This window comes from Nannobrachium achirus (assembly GCF_963921795.1).
Source record: "Nannobrachium achirus genome assembly, chromosome: 19".
NCBI classification, from domain to species: Eukaryota; Metazoa; Chordata; class Actinopteri; order Myctophiformes; family Myctophidae; genus Nannobrachium; species Nannobrachium achirus.
The window spans coordinates 51,096,696-51,114,101 of record NC_137826.1 but is presented as its reverse complement, the minus strand read 5'-3'; positions in this window follow the sequence as shown (position 1 = coordinate 51,114,101).

Below are 17,406 nucleotides of genomic sequence, written 5' to 3'. Positions count from 1 at the left end.
AAAATTCAATTTACAGTAATAGCCCATTTCACAGCTTCCTCCCCCTTATTCGAAATCGAAAGTTAAATCCCCTGCTTAATTAACCCTCAAATGCCTGGAACGCGCCCAAGTCGCGTTAGATTTTAGCCACTTTAACCATTATTTAATGCTTTAACTATTGAAAAAAATAGCAGATATACAAGCTCACAGCGCGGCACCGAGTGCCGCGCTGCAAGCTTGTAGATCTGCTATTTTTGAAAAATCGTGAAAATGCGTGCAAAGCTTTTTCACCTCAAGGACCCCCAAAATGACAGATATTTGGCCGCGGACCCCCATCTCAAAATATGTTGTTCCAGGGACCACCCAGAAGCAAATATTTGAGTTACAAATGTTCGCTTTTAAATAGATACATTCAAAGACTCGTGATTTAAAAAAAATAGCAGATCTACAAGCTTACAGCGTGGCAACTCGGTGCTGTGCTGTGGGCTTGTAGATCTGCTATTTTTCAATAGCTAAAGCATTAAATAATTCTAGGCATAAACGACTTAACACGTGCATAACGGCTAATCCAGCACAGGTCAGGACCTGACTCTCTGCCACTGTGGCCAAAAGAAAAAAAAACTTCCAGACTCTCTTTGGCTCTCTTTCTCTTTTTTTCTTTCATTCCTCCCCCACCTCGCCTGCGCTTGGACAAACCGCTCTTACTTTGAAAGATTAGTTTTGGGAGCTCGCCCCGGTGCGCTTTTATTTAACAAATTGATGCGAGAGGAATTCTAGAGAGAGAGAGAGAGAGAGAGAGAGAGAGAGAGAGAGAGAGAGAGAGAGAGAGAGAGATGCTATTAGAAGAGAGCGGTGGGTAAGGGAGGATGAGAGATTGAGTAATATCCATTAGACTGACAACTCCATCGCGTCGCTAGAGTAATGCCTAATTTATAAAACTGCCGTGATCTGAAATTAAAGGTGAAAGAGACCGTTTAACACGCTCGCGGCTTTTTTTAGAACTAGTCTGGAGTCCCTGGAGAAGGAAATGACTGCTACATGTGCAAAGATCCTCAGTGTAGAGCAGTGGTTCTCAACCTTTTCAGGCCGCGACCACCCAAATAATCATATTTCAACTTTTTTTCTGGTTATCACAGTGTACCTTATGTCAGTGTTCCATTGTGTTCCATTGTTAAAATAGCAGATCTACATACTCATGTAGATCGGCTATTTTCACAATTTCTGCCTCTAATATTTGACAATTTGTCCAATGTTTGACCAGAGGTACTAATTACACACCAGCGGGTCTGATGAAGTACTGTCAACCTTATAGACACATGAAAACCAGAAAAAGAACAAAACTATGACACCGCCTCTTTAAGCACAGGATGAAACCTACGTGGTGAAGGAATCCACTGTGGCGAATATTCCAGCAATAATGCACTACCACTGTAGGCATTGGCGTCAAACCAAATTCTGGGCCCTGGGTACAAGGATTCACTGCGGGCCCCCCATGAATGTTAACAATTGAAAAATACCAGATATACAAGCTCACAGCGCGGCATCGAGTGCCACGCTGTGAGCTTGTAGATCTGCTATTTTTCAATAGCTAAAGTTACTAGGGCCCCTCCACCTTGGGCCCTAGTAACTCAGTCCCACTCCCCCTCACTGTAGGGTTTTATTTTGTTACAGTTTATATTCTTACATCCCAGAGGTGATGTTGAACCGCTTCACCTCGGCCACATTGTCAACGCGATTCATGTGGAAAATAAGCTCTGGCGGTTAACGAAAGCCTAAGAGACTTAAACATGTAGTCCTCCTACTGCGGCATAAAGCTATATGCGTAAATATCTCAACTGTGGATGTTTAATCGATTCAATCACGTACGGTACAAAATTACGTGAATAAAAAAAGTTGAACTAAACAGGCGAATCATAATATCAAAGTAGTACAAATACATGAAGAGATACTTGTAATTGTACAATTACTGTGTGTGTGTGTGTGTGTGTGTGTGTGTGCGTGTGTGTGTGTGTGTGTGCGTGCGTGCGTGCGTGCGTGCGTGCGTGCGTGCGTGCGTGCGTGCGTGCGTGTGCATCTTAGAGAAAATAGACTTGAGTTACAACTGTACTCTACACCAGAGAGAGAGAGAGAGAGAGAGAGAGAGAGAGAGAGAGAGAGAGAGAGAGAGAGAGAGAGAGAGAGAGAGAGAGAGACCGATCGCTCACTCGCTCAGTGGGATGCCCACCAGAGCTGTGATTAGCGGTGTCCATGGTGACAGTCACTGTGCCTTGTCCAGTCTCTTTCCTGACATGAAGAGAAAAGAGGAAAAACAGGTGAGACAAGGAAGCAAAGCTGTTTGCTGTGGCTGGTGGAGAAAAAACAGATAGCAGATAGAGGTCAGAGAGAGACAGAGAGAGAGACAGAGAGAGAGAGAGAGAGAGAGAGAGAGAGAGAGAGAGAGAGAGAGAGAGAGAGAGAGAGAGAGAGAGAGAGAGAGAGAGAGAGAGGGACAGACAGACAGACAGACAGACAGACAGACATACAGACAGACAGACAGACAGACAGACAGACAGACAGACAGACAGACAGATGGCTGTGATGGGATATGTGTTTATGTCTGTCTTCCTCTGGTTCTGGACAGACGCGTATGCATCAGGCAGCTGTTCTTTGATTTGATTTCCTCATGAATAATAATTCATGAATTAGTCAAATGTTTGAAAAGTAATATGTATTTACTCTGGAGCAACACAAATGGGCCCCATCGCTGGTTTTTACAACCAGTAAACAAGGCTTGTCCAAACGTTCAAGCTCTCCAGCTGTCCCCAGGTGTGAGCCCATCCTCCTTGGCAGCTGCCTCCCTGTCTCATCAGCACCAGGTGTTTGGTGGTCTGCCTCCATTTCTTTTCCTCTGGGCGGGGTATGTGTTGTTCCACTTGAGGGACTGGCTTGGTGGTTGGCGTTCCAGGCTGGTTTGCGGGGAGTACCGCCTATACAGTATATCCATCTCCAATGTCGGAGGATAGCCTAGCTCTGTTGGTTGTCGCTTTGTTCAGTGGTTCAATCTTTTCAGGCTGTGACAACCCAAAATATTCCTATTTGAAGTGGGGACCGGCCGTCCTTACAAGCACTTGGATTGCAAGCATTACATTTAGTTTGACTCGGTTCCACGGAAAATAGTGTGAAAATATCATGCGAGGCCTTTGAGCTATTGATCTATTGAGCTATTGATCGGCTATTTTCCAAATGTTTGCCTCTTTCTTATATCATTCTACAATTTGGCCATATTTTCTCTAGTTTTTTACGTATTAAACATATCTTAAAAAATCCTTAAATTGTTGTTTCACTGTCATCTAGGGACCCACCAAAAAAATCAAGTGGGGGTTCCTGACCCACAGGTTGAGAACCACCTTAGTTCTTTGTAGCTGACAAAGGTGTTAGCCCAGAGAACGTGGAGGATTCATGGCAGACAGGTCGCAAGGTAGCCGCAGTAATGGCATTACTGTAGCAATAACATTAGCAGCAGTATAGCAGCATGGATAATATAATGTCAGTAGTAGCAATAGAACCACCAGTAGTCAGAGCGTGTGTAAATTATTATGCCCACCACACTGCAGAGGTTGTGGGATGGAATCCACTGTGGTGCATCTGGCTTTGTCGACCTGGCACAAACACAATTGGCCCAAGGTTGGGAGAGGGAAGCCGGGTGGCGACTCCCAGGGGAGGGTTAGTTGTCACTGCACATACTCCTACCGGCTGAAGTGGCACCTGTCAGCACTGGACTGTTCTCCACATGAATTATTATGTGGACCGTGTGGATGGATTGGGATTCAACATTTGGGAGATAATACTGCAGTTGCTGGCGGTTGACAGCATGCCTGCTTCGTGATCCAGTGGGCAACATGAAATAAAAAAAAACAATGTTGATTTTTTTGTCCCACAGTATGTACCATTCTAGAGTGAAAATGTGAAGGGGCCTGTTATAGCGCCACCATGAGGTTGATCTGAATAGCATTAGAGTTGGAGGTTCAGTTTGATGGTCCACAGTTTGATGGTCCATAGATATTACAACAATAGAAACAACAGTAGGAGATATTACAACAATAGAAACAACAGTAGGAGATATTACAACAATAGAAACAACAGTAGGAGATATTACAACAATAGGAACAGCAGTAGAAGATATTACAACAATAGGAACAGCAGTAGAAGATATTACAACAATAGAAACAACAGTAGAAGATATTACAACAATAGAAACAGCAGTAGAAGATATTACAACAATAGAAACAACAGTAGAAGATATTACAACAATAGAAACAACAGTAGAAGATATTACAACAATAGAAACAACAGTAGAAGATATCACAACAATAGAAACAACAGTAGAAGATATTACAACAATAGAAACAACAGTAGGAGATATTACAACAATAGAAACGACAGTAGAAGATATTACAACAATAGAAACGACAGTAGGAGATATCACAACAATAGAAACAACAGTAGAAGATATTACAACAATAGGAACAGCAGTAGAAGATATTACAACAATAGAAACAGCAGTAGGAGCAACAGTATCACTTGGCTGCTGCTGAGCAGAGCAAGCAGCTCTTTATCCATCAGACATCAACCTCCTTCCGTCCTGCACCACCTGTCCCCTCTCTCTCTCTCTCTCTCTCTCTCTCTCTCTCTCTCTCTCTCTCTCTCTCTCTCTCTCTGTCAGTGTCACAGAGCATTGTGTGCAACCATGGGGCCAAAAAAGGCAGGGGGGCTAGATTTAGCTCCTGGCTCCTGGCTGGCATGCGGGGGCGGGCTCCGTTCACGGGTCATTACATCCCAGAATAGTAGGGGCTGCTTTCAGAATCGTTACGAGAGCCGCAGGGAGGATGTTTGTGTTTACTTTTTATTAGTTTATTTATTTATTGGGAGGGACAGAGCGCGGCCTGGTCGATACCCGCTGGCTGTGGTAGCGGCCGGCGTTGTTGGGGTTTTTATTTAATTCTTGTCTTGTGGTTGGTGGGGGGGAACATGTTGGAGCGTGACACCCCAGTTGGACCCTGCCTCGGCCTTGCAGACTTGGCCCGGGCTTCAGAGGCAATCTGTCTTGGACCCGCCATTTTTTTTTTCTCCTCAAAATGCCCTTCCTTTCAGTGCCGGAGGGCCAGGGCTGTGACGGGGCAGCCGGGCTTGTTGCTTAGCCCAGGGGTCTTCAACGTTTTAAGTCCAAGCACCCCTTAGTTGAGAGAGAGATGAAGCAGGAACCCCCACAACCTTATCATAGATTCCATTATAGTTTCATGTATTTTGGATTCATGTTAATGTGTGTTTTCAGATATTTAACCACTTGAACGGTCAATACTTAATAAACTTGACCTTTCAGTGTACTTAGTCTGCTCTTTTCCCCCTCCAAAGCTCTTTGCCAAAAATAGCCGATCTACTGCCGATCTGGCGTTGTGAGCTTGTAGATCGGCTATTTTTGGCAAAGAGCTTTGGAGGGGGAAAACAGTACTCAAGTAAATGCACTTAGATACTGTCCACCACTACACTAGCACTCGGAAACACACATCCTCGCCAGGGACGTGCTGGCCATTGGGAAAAGCGGGACAACTCCCGATGGCCGGTTCATTCCCGGCCGGTTCAGGCCGGCCATTAGGAAGCCCTGCTTCATCATACAAGGCCGTTGCACAAAAGTAGTGAAAACAGCAGATCTACAAGCACACAACGCCTCGCGGTGCGAGGCGTTGTGTGCTTGTAGATCGGCTGTTTTCACTAGTTTAAATCATTTTTAAAAGGATAAATACAAAACAAACGGTTTTGTACATACAAGGTTTCCACCCGACAACGACGAAATATAACTCATGTACAGTAATTGGCTTGTTACTTGTCATGATCTGAAATGGCAAATCTTTGAGTAGCAGCAGCAGCGCTATAGAGAGACATCTCTCTCTATAGCGCGCAATGAGGGCCTCTCCAACTCTTTTTCTCGGGCTGAATCAGGGGCCCAGCACGTCCCTGATCCTCGCCCACGGTCCATCTTGTACTAACAGTGCATTGATTGAAGTAATGAGGACACTTTGAAGTGTTCTCGTGGTCACACTTCAACGTTCAGCAATGCAAAGACTCTAAACTCTCAAAGTCTTAAAGTCTTCTCACTGGTAGGCTATAAGAATATGTCACATTCATAGCAGAGAAGGGGATAAGTGCTAAAATATGATATTATTGACTACGGCAGAGAAGAAAAGGCCATTTAATTAACAGAAACGTGTACATAGCTCTCTCTCCATTTCATTATAATTAAGCCGTTCCCTTCCCTTCGACACCCACGCAAGTACTGCAGACATTTCTGCGCTGTTGGGTGGAAAACCTTTATATAAAAAAAATAACTTTACTTTTCAGGAAATAAAAAGCGTATTTTTGTTTTCAGAAATAGTGAAAATAGCCGATCTACAAGCTCACGGCATGTCACATTGCGACGCGGCATGAGTTTATAGATTATCTATTTTTACCTTTGTTCGACAGTGCTGTATGATGAAGTACATTAGGTGACGGTAAAAAATCATTAAAAAGTTGAAATAATGAAGATACAAGGTTTCTCCCTGACAGCAACGTTATGCAATGTTGAAATATGGCTTTGATTCATGTTGTACCGCTACTGTAATTCAAAGCACATCTTACAAATGCAATAGCATGATTTACATTTTGTGAAGTCTTAGCACAAGACGCTTAGAAACGTAAGGCTGTCTGGGTCATTTAGCAGACCCATAGAACATTTGAAGAATTCGTTTTTTTTTTTTTCTCGTTTTTTTTCTTTCTTTTCACAGTGTGTCGACGCGAGACATTCTTTTATAATGAATGACTTTACAGTTTTATTCTAAAATGAGAGAGCTAGCAAAGCAGAACACTAATGGTCCGACTTTATACTTCGCTTTGAGGAATTGCTGTGTACCAAAAGTGTGACACTCGTCGTATCTCCGCAGTATGTTTGTTGGAGAGGAAAGAGAAACTTTATGTATGCTTTATGCTTTTTTAAGTTATTAGTTATCAGGGGCGTCACAAGGGGGGGAAAAGTGGGACTGAGTTATAGGGCCCAAGGGGCCTTAATTATTTTATACTTTAGCTATGAAAAATTGCAGATCTACAAGCTCGCAGCGCGGCACTCGGAAAAGAGAACACTTTCCAGGAAGTGATGTGGTTGGTGATCTGCTATTTTTGAAAAAGTTGTGAAAATGTGTGTGAATCTTTATTTTGTGAATTGAACATTTGTAACTCAAATTTTGCTTCTGGGGGGGTCCCTGGAACTAAATATTTTGAGATGGGTGTCTGTGGGCACCGAGTGCCGTGCTGTGAGCTTGTATATCTGCTATTTTTCAATATAGCACAAAATAACGCAGTGAATCCTTGTACCCAGGGCCCAGAATTTGATGCGACACCCCTGTTAGTTATCTCAAAGACTTGGCTTGAAGATCGAAAAATCATGCTTTTGAGGGTGCAATCAGTTCTGGTGTTGAGATTCAGAACGATCGATAACTCATTAGGTATATGCTTTTTCCCCCCATATTGTGTCATAATGCACTCCGTGGCGTGCTGTTATGGTTATGCAAATATTATAAAATACCGTAGAATAGCAGGTATTCGCCAGTGGAGAGAAACTTCCTATAGAGCATCGCAGCGGAAGTGGTTTACTGGTCCCACTAAAACATCTCCCATTCATTTTCCCAATAGACTTTTACAAAAATATTTATAACAATTATGTTAAGCCTAGAACCAAGCCATCCAGGATTGCTGTGAATCATGACCATAAAACCTTTAATCCTATGTGAAAACATATTTTAATATTACATTATTTGATATACTAAATTTTAATAAATACCCTTTGTTTAGCGATTTTCTAAATGTTCTTTTCATAGAAACAAAGGTTTTATGGTCATGATTCACTGCAATCCTGGATGGCTTGGTTCTATAGGTTTTAACATAAGTGTTATAAATATATTCGTGAAAGTCTATGAGGAAAATGAACAGGATATTTTTTAGTGGGACCAGTAAACCACACCCACTGCGATGCTCTATTATTGCTATACTGCTTTAAGCAACACAGCAGAAAACAATGTGTGACATTTATTATTTTATATTCCTGAGCTGAGTATTTTATAAAGGTCTTTATCGTTCAGAATAATTTTTTTGTTCATGAGCTGTTCCCAGCCGGCTCTCATAGACTCCAATGTTATTCACCGAACTTCCGGTGCTAGTTTTGCCACCGAGAGTGTCATGGTGCCAAAAAAACGCATCAGTGTCCTTTCCTTATCTGAACTTCCTTGGCTAGTTCCAAGAAGTGAGGTAAGAGGAAAAGGGAACAGTAACACTTTCCAGGAAGTGATGTGGTTGGGGTTCCATTTTGTGTGAACAGTGTGTGTGTTTGGTGAAAACTCTTTCCAGTCTTTTCCAGTCATCAACCATCACACCTTTAAATCCTTCCCTATTGAATTAACATTGTGTCCTACATGAGAGAAGCATTATGAAAATAATGAGGCTATATTCTGATGGGGAATATGGACACAAAACAACAATGGAACACACTGTAGATGTTGGGTGAGAGGATTTGGTGTTTTATTTTTGCCAGACCCATGAAATGGGTAGGCCTACATAAGCAAATGTCGGTCTGTCTGTCCGGGTTTTCTATATAAAGGGTATATATGATGATGACATGATGATGACATGCCTACAAAAGGCATGATGTCATAAATGATGATGACAGACAGGGGGTCTGGCACAACCAGGTTGACCTGGTCTAGTTTTATGAGCAATGCATTACTATTTATTTTGGAAATGTTGAGGAATAGTTGCTGTTTTGGTGGGTTCTGTTGTTGGAATAAGAGTGTGTGTGTGTGTGTGTGTGTGTGTGTGTGTGTGTGTGTGTGTGTGTGTGTGTGTGTGTGTGTGTGTGTGTGTGTGTGTGTGTGTGTGTGTGTGTGTGTGTGTGTGTGTGTGTGTGTGTGTGTGTGTGTGTGTGTGTGTGTAGGCCTACAGTGTGGTGTTTGGGAAGCTGTTTTAGGAATGATACATGTTATTATCTTTCTCTCTACAGTAGCATTACTGACGTTCTACAGTAGCATTACTGACGTTTATGGAGAAGAACTTGAATGCAAAAATGTCTTTTTATCCTAATAGTCTGTCTGTATTCTGTACAAGTATGTTTTTCTGTTTTTTAATGCGACTTTATAATGTTTTTCTTTCTTAATGTTCCTTGCAGGAATGGAGGAGGACTCCCCACTGAACTGGAGTGGCACAATCAATCTTCTTGGACTGAAGACAGTGAGTACATGTAAGAGATACCAGCACCTAACATGGTTGTCTGTTTTACCCAGATGGAGATACGAGCATCTCATATGGGTTTGTGTGTTTGTAAGCTGGAGATACAAGCATGTATCTATCATATGGTCAGTTTCTGGCGATACAAGCATGTATCTATCATATGGTCAGTTTCTGGAGATACAAGCACACTGCAAAAACTGATTTTCAAGAAAGTAAGGAAATCCTTGTTTGTAGCATACAGTATTAAGGCCCATTCCCACTGGGCCAGATAACAGATAAAAAAAAAATCTCTTTCACCGGATATTTTTGCCAGACCCATGAAATGGGTAGGCCTACATAAGCAAATGTCGGTCTGTCCGGTTTTTCTCCATAGATGGTCATGATGATGACATGATGATGACATGAGGGAGGGATAGACCGACAGACAAAGCCTTCATGTCATCACAATGACATGAGGGAGGGACAGACCGACAGACAAAGCAAAAGGCTTTGTCTGTCGGTCTGTCCCTCCCTCTTTTCTCCATATTTGGTCACAATGATGTCACAAATGATGATGACATGAGGCAGCCTATAAAGGGACAGACAGCCTATAAATGTACCATTAAATTTATAGGCCCAGAGGGTTGGCAGAACCGGGGTCTGGCACAACCAGGTTGACCTGGTCTAGTTCCATTTAAAGTGGATAGATACAGATAAAAAAAATATCTACCACAGATATTTGCCACAGATACTTATCTGTGGCAAATATTTTTTTTATCTCTATCTACCATCCACTTTGAATGGAAAAATATCTGGAGAAAGAGATTTTTTTATCAGTTTTCTGGCCCAGTGGGAATGGGCCTTTAGTCTCATTTTTCGGCTTCCAAGTTCTCATTTGAAGGAATTTGTTGCTAGTTTTAATGCTTACCCCATTGGCAGATTTGTTTGCTTGATATGAGTCAATTTAGTTTTGTTTTTTCTTAATTTAATCAGGGCATTTTTTGCAGTGCATCATCTCACATGGTTGTCTGTCTACCCAGATGGAGATAGAAGCATCTCATATGGGCTTTGCGTTTGGATGGAAATGCAAATATATCACATAGGTTGTTGCTTTTGCTAATTGGAAATACTAGCACGTGGTAGTCTGTTTAGGGAGATGTCACAACGTTTGCGTGATTGTCAGATGGAGATGCATAGTATCTCACGTGGGTTGTGTGTTTGAGAGAGACACAAGCATCTCATATCGTTGCTGGCGGGCAGAAGCCTATCTCCATTTTTAAACTGTGTTTTTGTAAATCAATGCCCTATACTGTTTGCTTTAGTTGTTGGGTTTGAATCCTGCAAAGTTACAGTTTTTTTTTCACATGTGGGGTTTCCACCCGACAGACGAGATACGGTTGTCTCTTTGAGGGAGATACAAGCGTCTCACATGGGTTGTGCTTTTTTTGCCCAGACTGCCCCACAGCTGGTCTCACATCATGAATATCGTCATTGTCGGGTGGAAACCTTGTATGTCCAAAAACCGTTCGTTTTGTATTTATTATTTTTAAAACATGATTTAGACTAGTGAAAATAGTCTTATTTTCACTAGTTTTGTGCAACAGCCTTGCATGATGAAGCAGGGCTTTACTTGACTAAAAAACGTACATATTTGAAACTTTGGAGATGCGAGGTTTCTGCCCGACAGTGACGATAATATGCTGGTACACGGAAAACAAAACAGAGAGACAGAGGTCAGGTGCCCTGATTTCCCCTGTCTCTGTCTGGTGTGTAAAACATCGCCGCAAGACTCCGAGACCTTGTTTATGTCTGTCCCTGTGACAAAATACAGATTAGACGAATCACTCCGTATAATTTGACACTTTGAAACTGTGTGCGTGGTTAAGCCATGTCTGGCTTCTGATGGCCGTTTTAAAAGAAAGAGAGGATAGGCGCTACGTTGATGTGTTTTGGGAGGGTCCTGTCACCCCAGGTTCAGAGCTTGGTCCTTGGGGTTTTGCGAGATTCAGCTGTTGGACTTTTTATTTATTTGAAGATTCTTTTATCCTTGGATTGGCAGCATTCCATAAATTAGCAACTTTGTTTCTAACTTGGAGTTAGAAAACAAGTTGTACTCCTGGTTGAAAGACATGACATTTTTGTTCATATACCACTGCAGAGAGAGAGAGTTGTGTACCACATCAATACTGGGCTGCTTGAAAAAGGGCTTTGCTGTTTCTCATCAAGGCATGTTTATTTTCTCTCACATTTCCTTCATGCAGGCACGCATGCACTCACGCGCGCGCGCACACACACACACACACACACACACACACACACACACACACACACACACACACACACACACACACACACACACACATACACATACACATACACACACACACACACACACACGCACCACAGACCTACCCTCCTAAATTGTTCTTTTGTACATGGTTTCTTTTTTCAATTATTATTTTTGATGATTGGCCTTGGTTATAATAGTGCTACAATGCATGCTGTTTTACGAGGGAATATACAGCTGTCACATCTAAATGTAGGCCTAACTGAATGTCTACAACTTATGACTCATCTGAGAGAATCGACCAATGACTGTGATTGTGGACACCGCTCTACCAGAATTAACCAGCCGTGTGCGTAAGCTGTTGACACTTTGAGCTTGGGTTATTTTGAGAATGCTCTTCAGATCAAAACGTCATAAAAAAAGATACATGCTTCCCCCCGCCATGTTAGATTCTGCTTTTATACGCTGGAAAAACAAAGGCATTGTCACCATCTCTGACCTTTATGAAAAAAACATATTTAACAGCTTTGAGAAGCTCCGGACCAAACACGATCTACCTAGGAATGATATGTTTAGATACTTTCAAATAAGAGACTTTGTTAAAAATCACTATCCATCATTCCCGGAAAGACCAAGAGATCAACCTTGGGAGAACCTTTTTAAGCTCCAGCCTGGACAGAGAGGTCAGATTTCAATGACCTACCACTCACTCATGAGTATGAATGATACCCCTCTAGTTAGGAACCGAGAGAAATGGGAGACTGAGTTGGGTGAAGCTTTTTTTGACGAATGGTGGGATGGAGCTATTGACCGGGTTAACTCGTCATCTTCGTGTGCAAGATTAAGCCTTATTCAATTCAAGGTTTTCCATAGACTTCATTACTGTAAATCTAAGCTTGCCACAATTTACCCTGGAATTGACGACAAGTGCGATAGATGTGCCTTATCACCGGCAACTCACACTCATATGTTCTGGTCTTGTCCCAGACTGGTACACTTTTGGACTGAAGTCTTTGGAGTGCTATCTGAGGTATTCTCGGTTCATTTGGAGCCCTCTCCCCATATTGCCATTTTTGGAGTACCGACGGACTTCCAAATCCTGACCACAAAGAAATTGAACATATTGGCATTTGCCACCTTAATAGCAAGACGTAGAATACTGCTGGGGTGGAAATCACCAATCCCCCCCTCAGTCGCTATGTGGCTCAAAGATGTGATGGGTTTCCTAAAATTAGAAAAAATCAAATTCTCACTTAGAGGCTCAGTTGAAAAATTTTTCTCCTATTGGCAACCGTTTATTAACTATTTCGAGAACCTGGAGGCACTCCCAACAGATCAGCCTATACCTTAGACACGCTCATTGGTTTGCTCAGTATTTGTTTGATCAAATATAAGAAATATACATTGTGCAGGGACAGGATCTGTAAATGTTCCGCCAACATAATACCTGTCTACAACTTGATGAGGATATGTGTGTATCGATAATACCTGTCTACAACTTGATGAGGATATGTGTGTATCGAACAGTTCAACCCACTGATGACTTTACTGTGAATTCTTTTTTTCTTTTTGTTTTTGTTTTTTTTCTATTCACCTTAAATGTTCTGTGGACTGATAGGACAATGGCGACAATGGGGGGGAGGGATGGGTTGGGGAGAAAAAAGAAAAAAGAAATGTCTTGATTATTCTGTAATGATGTAAACCCATTGTTTATTTGATATTGACATGAATAAAGATATTCTAAAAAAAAAAAAAAAAGATACATGCATCTATGGCCAAGCAAGCTCACAGAGCATCGCAACCTGAATGATTATATGAAACAGGCACATAGGGGCCTTTTCCACCGGCAAAGAGCCGGTTCAGGTTCTTTCTCCCGCCTATAGTTTGCGGCCAGTTCGCAAGAACGAGCCAAGGTTCCAAGAAAGTTGCCATCCCATAGGTGGGAAAAAGAACCTGAACCGGTTCTTTGCCAGTGAAAAAGGCCCCACACAGTCTCAATGTTGGTAAACCAGAAATCTGTCCTGCTGGCATGGCCACTGTGTGTGTGCACCATTGATGCTCTTTGATTTGTCTCCACAGTGTCCACAGCGTGAGAGGGAAAGGGAAAGTGTCATTTTTATTTTGTTATATTATGCACAAACAAAACCGGACAAAACGTGCAATCGTGCATGCATGGAGCCTAGTGCTCAGGCACCTATTAATTTACAAATTAAGCACTGATCGCAACATGCATAATTTGTTGTTTATTGCAGTAATCAATCCTGGATGTGATTAAAAGCATGAGTGAGTGTTTGTGCAGCAACACATGGCAGTTTATGGGTCAGAGGCTATGGAGGTGGAATGATGGCTGTTTTGGTGATCTGGTCGACATGGGGTCAAGAAGGAGAGGGTAGGGTCCTTGATATTATTATTATATTATTATATTACTTGCTATTATTGTTCCACGGAGGACCATCACCCACTAGAGAACCACGGAACAACACCTTGTACACTGTCAAGGCAGTGGCGTCAGTTCAGCAAAAGCTAGGGTATGGCAACGATGGGAGTCCTCATGGAAAAGAGGCATTACATTTTGTATAATATGTTTGGTTCTATTGTGAAAATAGCCGAACTACATGCTCACAACGCCTCGCGCTGCAAGGCGTTGTGAGCATGTAGATCGGCTATTTTCACAATGTCTGAAAAAAAGAATAGTTTTGTCACAAATTGTCAGTTTTTACACAAGTTTCTACAGTTTCTTGGGCTGAATATGGCAGCCTGGAATGGTTGTTCAAGTGCAGCTAAACTTAACATGTTAGTAAATGTGACACATTAAGAATAAAATGCATTGCACCTGTGCAGCTGACCTGCAGAACCTAGGAATATACCATTTTGTCAAGCTGGGGAGAATACAAGTGTGGAGAAATACCTTGTTAAAGTGACCATTTTGTAGTTATTTTACTGTAATTTAACCACAATAACCAGAACAGATAGACAAAGAGACATTCATGGATTTATATTTAAAAGTAACTCTTATCTTTCCCCCTGAACCCAGGGTATGGCAGCTGCATACCCCTGCCATACCCAATTGACGCCCCTGTGTCAAGGAGGACTTGACATGACTTGAAGACTTTATTAGAATTTTGCATAGGAAAAGGTACAGTTTCATGACGGTACAGTTCACTGGTACAAGGTCTACTAAAAGGAGATCCTAGAAAAGCACTTGGCTTATTTCCACAGGAAACCATTGAAGTATCTCATATACCATTGAATGACAGACTGATAGAACACAGTACTATGCAGTAGATATAGTCAGGAAAAAAAGGAAGGGTATGTTGTATACATTTTGTATTCCTATTGGAGCCTTGTGTGTGTGTGTGTGTGTGTGTGTGTGTGTGTGTGTGTGTGTGTGTGTGTGTGTGTGTGTGTGTGTGTGTGTGTGTGTGTGTGTGTGTGTGTGTGTGTGTGTGTGTGTGTGTGTGTGTGTGTGTGTGTGTGTGTGTGTGTGTGTGTGTGTGTGTGTGAGGTTGTTCCGAGGTTACAGACTTAGTTGGAGGGTGTAACTACAGTATGGAGCCATATAGAGGAAAATAAAACTTTTATGGAGTGGGCCAATGATTTGGGCTTAAAGTACATCTCCATCATCTCCATCCATGTTTTAATGTATGTCAGTCAGTCAGTCAGGCAGGCAGGTGGTGTGGGTCGTAGCAACTGATGGGTTTGGAGTGGAAGAGTGACACACTGTCACTCCCAGCTCATCACCTACTGCAGCCCTGCCATTGTCCCTTTGTAGGATGTTACTTCAAGTAACATCCAAAACCTTGGGTGGAAAAGCAAGCTGTGTGCCTCAGTGGGTTCAAATCCTGCATGCCACCTCTCTCTCTCTCTCTCTCTCTCTCTCTCTCTCTCTCTCTGTCCCTTACTACTAAAACTACAACTGCAAAGCATGTCATGTAAGGGTTAGGCATTGTTTTGTGAGGTTCAAGTTAAGGTTATAGGCATAATTTCATTGGTGAGGTTAGGTTTAGGCAATGATTTTGTCATTTTGTCAATATGCAACATCGTGGGGGTGACCCGTCACGTCAAATGTGGACACTTTTAAACCGACTGCAAAATGTAGGAGGCAGTGTGTAGTAGGCAGTGTGAGGACGGGTTGTGGATAGAGCCGCATGTCATTGGCATATGACGGAGTTCCACTGCTATGTTACATACAATACATTGCTTACTCTACAGTGTGCATAGCTATATGCATGGCTTATTTAAAATAAAATATACACTTCTCCCTTTCATTTCCTTCTACCTCGTCCATTTCTCAGCCCAGACCCGGAACGAACGAGTCACGCAGCTTCCGAGTCGGAAGAAGATGAATTGCCCGACACGAGATAAAGGACTAGTTTTCCATTCTGTCATTTATTGAAAAATGCTAATATATGTCCTTTTTTTCCCCTCTTCCTGGGTGTTTCTGGGGAGAAAATGCCGTTCATTACCTGGTTGATTCCCTCCATGCCGTGACAGTGATTAGGCAGTGCTGCCTGATAGGGGGGACGCCGGGCTGGTTTTGGAATGCTAAGTAGCCGTCTTGTCTCTCTTTCCCCCCGCGCCGGCAGGGTGAATTATCTGAGCCGTTCGTGTGGAGTCCGGAATAAACAACGGAAAGGTGATAAGCGTTGGCGGGAAGAAAGAAGCACTCGTGTTACTTTTACTCGAGTGAAGGAAGCAATATTACAACATTGAAATGTTCGCCGGTAAAAGTCCCAGGCACGTGCACACATAGACATCAAAGGGGGCTTGAGCCCCTGCCCTTTTACCTGTAAAAAGTGCCCACCGAGTATTTCCCGGTGAACCTAAGCGCAAAGGTGGGGGCCGATGGGCAAGGAGGGTTGCGAGCTTATGAGAAACAACTAAAATAAGACCTTAAAACCTGGCGAAAACAGTTGCGTGCATTAGCGGAAGATGACGATAAAGGAAACCGTTAAATGGAGAACATTAAATTAACTTCTGAAAAGCATACACGGCCTTAAAACATGGCAAAAACAGTTGCATGCATTAGCGCAAGATTAGATGAGGATAAAGGAAATCATTAAATGGAAAACATTAAATTAACTTCTGAAAAGGCTTCTAAGCCTACACTATAGCCTACTAAAAGCTAGTGAACCGCGATCTTGCCACACGTGAATAATTGTGGTTGTAAACAATAACACAGACAATATAAATCCTTAGTCTAGTTGTGGGAAGAAAAGGATATCATCATGGCCCCAAATAACTTTTAAATATCTTGCAATTGGCGACGAGTCTCTTACGAAATCGGCAAGAGTGCCTCTCATTCTCAATACATAAAGGCTAAGCTATATAAGCTCTCCATCATCAGCAATAGTCAGTGGTGCGTGTTCCCCACACTCCCAAGCCCCCACCATTGCGCTTAGGTTCACCGGGAAATACTCGGTCGCCTCCAGAACCATGAATGCAGTTTTTACTATGGTGAAAGAAATGCAAATGCCCTCTTTCCATGCCATACCTGAAGGCAGCATTCAAGAGAATTGCCCTGTCCAAACTCTCCTGAACTTGAATGCAGCATTATGTTGAAAGAATTGCCCTCTCTGTGTAGAAACTCATGCCTTTACGCCACATCTCCAGTATTTTTTTTTTTTTTTTTTTTTTAATATATAAACTTTATTCCACAAATTTCACACATAGCCATCAATTCACAGTTTCACATCTCCAGTATTGACTTGACTACGCTTAGTTAAGTGTGGCATCTAGCACTGAAAATAGCCGACCTCCAAGCTCACAACGTGTCGCAGCGTGACGCGTTGTGAGCTTGGAGGTCTGCTATACTTTCATGAAAAGGCCCTTTTTAGACATTTCAGCATCTGCCTCTCTAACATTCTCTGCAC